Here is a 3749-nt window from a genome sequence, read left to right on the forward strand (position 1 = left end):
GGACTAATTTCTTCTTTTTTAATTTCATTTCCTTTTCCCTTTGCGGATCTTAAGAGCTATATTGGCAATAACTATTGTTTAAATCATTTGATTGGAATTCAACCGATGGAAGGGCACATGACTTGGTAGGTATTTCAAACTTAATGACAACAAAATGAAAGAAAAGGGATGGGCACGCAATCTACCTACTTTGGTATCATATACGTTAGTGAAGGAGAAAAAGAGTCGATGGATCTTGGTTAGTCAATAGGGAGTGCCGGGAAGAGAAAGAAATTGAGAGGGTAGTATATTGTGGGGTCATATAAGTCCTATTTACATTGTCCAGTAATGAATCCAAACATAAACTTGAAAAAAAAAAAATTCATTCCTCATCATAAAATAATAAATCCAAATTAATTAGCTCGATAAATTCATTATATTAGAATAAACTTATGGCACCATTTTGCAGAGTGGGAGAAATAGAGTCGATGGGTCTCCATTGGTCAATAGAGGGCCATATAATTAATGAGGGAGGAACTGAGGTGGGCATATATTGCGTGCATGTCCGCCTTTTTCCTTAAAATTAAAGTATAAAGTCCTATATACATTGAAGCTCAACCATTGCCTAATAGTGAATCTGAACATAAAACTTAATATTTTTTTAAACTTTTAAACTCTTTCGTTGGCTTTCCTTAAAGAAGACCAACTTGACTCATAGAGTCCTGGTTTTTTCATTTGGAGTGTTCTCTAAATCAAAGGTGAGTTACATTGAAACAAACGGAGCAATGTTTAAATTCAAGATCGGAGATGAGCAATTTGCAATAGTAAATTTGGGCCCCACTTGAACTACCGCATGACAGGACTATTGGTGAATTTCAATTTGCATCCTCACCTGAATTTCAAAATTTTTTTTAAAACTATGGGATATTGTTGAATTCATTTACAATAGTATACACTTGAAGGGAGAGGGTTTCCCATGATGCCCGAGTACTAATTCGGCTGTATGAGAGTTTTGGGTTTGGAATTGTAACTATGGGTTTATAGAGGAGAGGGAGAGAGAAGAATTCAGATTTGCTACCCACATAGGGACGGTTGGGGATAGATCTAAACCCTCCATGAGAGTGTGGGACCCACCTCTAGGGTGTGGGATCCATGCCCCATGAAGGGGTCAGATCTGTCCCCACCCGTCCCCATGTGGGTAGCTAATCCGGACTCAAAGAGAATGTATATGGGGCCTCAGTTATACGAGAGGGCGTGTACTAGAATTCACACGAAGACATCATGCAGATACTTTTCCACACTCAAAACTGAGAAAAAGGTTTCCCACATGCTCATTGGGAACCCATTCTTAGACGCTTACCACATTTTTGCCCATAGACACAAACGATTGACATTTTGATGAATAAAGAGGGAAATCTATTGATAGACCACAAATCAAATTTATAAACCCTACGTTAAATAAATGACTCATCATTTATGGGTTTTTTTCACATATTATCTTAAAAATCCTTATTGATCAAATAGTTCAATGAAAAGTTCTAAGCAAAAAGAACAATAGTTCAATAGAAAGTTAAGACTTTTTTTCATATTATTTAAAAACCCCTATGTTGACATGTGGAGAAATTAAATTGATCTAAAGTTTAATGCACGATTAGATTGTGACGTGGAATCCTGTTATGTAAAACACATGTACACTAAATTTAAGAAATCTCAAAGTTGCCATGCATAAATTATTGGCAATTATAGACATGTTGAGAAGGGTTCCTCTTATAGGTGTTGCCTCCAAAAAATGAAATATACAAATTTATTGCTATATTAAACTGTTCATTTATTACACAAAAGTAAAGGTTACCTTAACAAGCCAACCAGGTGCATGATAAACTTATCTTTACAATCCACTATTTTAGTCATGTGAAGGCTTGCACTTATGATTAACATTAGTTAGGAATAGTGGCCTTTAGATGGTCCACTTATCAAATTTTATGATATATCACAAGCATATGACCTATCATTTTGTTGGATTTTTGTTTCATTTTTTTATACCATCAAATCATCACATGATAATATGAGCTGATGTGGCAATTCTAAGTTAAAAGTAAATACAAAATCATTTGGACAGTTCACATATCAAATTTGAAATCAAATAAAATCATACACCATGTCATTGAGTATATTTAGTTGTTGTAAAGAGTCATGATCAGTTGATCATTCCACGTGGTGAATTGTTTTACACTTAATCAAATTGATAATATATCCACAAAATTTGGTATACAATGAAATTGTCATGTATCATATATTGGTAGAAGAATCTATATATATATATATATATATATATATATATATATATATATATTGGTAGAAGACAGGGTTTCCCATGATGTTAGTGTGGGGAGGAATCAGTACACTACACACGATGTCAATGGTTGTCTTGCAAAAGATATCATTTATATGAGACCCATATATTCAAAGCAAAAGAGAGAAAATAATATAAAAGGGAAATTACACTTTAACTTCTTGGAAAAGTTTTTTCCTATGCTGACCGTTCAAATGAACCATGTAGAATATCATCCAAAAATGCATATCATAAAATCGTAATCGAATGTTCTGATTTCACATTTAGAGGTTAGATTAGTTGTACAAATGATAGGTGCTCTCCATTTCCCTCTATTTATGTGGAGAGACTGTAGCTAATTGAAAAAGCTCTGATTGAACTTGAGCCTTCTCGGTTTAGTTTAAATTTGGGCTTTTATGAAACCAGTAAAAAATCAAACTAGATTGATTGAATGGACCGGAAAACTCCATTAAAGATTGATACAAACCAATAAAAACTGAAAAACATTATATTGAAAAGATGTTTTTCCATTATTTTTAATGGGAGAGGGTTCTCTCGACAAGCAGGGTACACTACACCTCCTCCCATTGAATTTTTAAATCATTGTTTCTCCATTTAGAAAAATTAATATGATAAAACGTGTGAGAAGCCGTAATGTACGCCTTAGGCTCAGAGAGCCTTTTTTCATTTTCTAATATATATATATATATATAAATGAAAAATCAAAACCGAACCATAACAACCTGATAATGGATCAATAAAAGCATGTTAAGTCTACCTGATCAAAGACCAAACTGAATCAAATTGAAATTGAAATCAATCAAAATTGAACTTTGTCTAAACAATTTGGTTTCGATTTGGCCATATATCTGATCGAAACCAATTCAACCTAATTGAAACTAGACCTAACAGACCGATTGATACCCCTAGTCTCACATTTGTAGATTATTGTAATACGAAGAAGGGAAAAGGCTTTACAGTTTATTGTCCTTTACATGTAACATGCAACCAGATAGTTGAAAATCCGAATTCGATCTGCACCTACATCTGTATCCGGGTAGTTGGATTTGAATTTGGATAATCTATAACATAGCTATTCTATTCGAATATATATCCAGCTAATAATAGAAAATTAAGTAACTAATGATCTTAAGGTTCTTGAAGATTCAATAGGTTCTAGAGAACAAGGAAAAGAGCTAAGACATCTTATAAATGTGGATTGAGAGCAAATCGTATCCCGCACGGGTGAGAAAGGTCTAAGTTAAATAAGTCAAAAATGTAAATAGATAGTCGAAAATCAAGATTTGATTTACATTGACATTCGTTTATGATTATTCGTATCTAATTAGGAGATATCTGGATCCGATCACATGCGATCATTGGCCATTAGTATTCGATTCATTTATATCTTTACATGTGGGCCCCTAAAGCGTGGGAT

The sequence above is a fragment of the Telopea speciosissima genome, chromosome 1 (genome assembly GCF_018873765.1).
Source record: "Telopea speciosissima isolate NSW1024214 ecotype Mountain lineage chromosome 1, Tspe_v1, whole genome shotgun sequence".
NCBI lineage: Eukaryota > Viridiplantae > Streptophyta > Magnoliopsida > Proteales > Proteaceae > Telopea > Telopea speciosissima.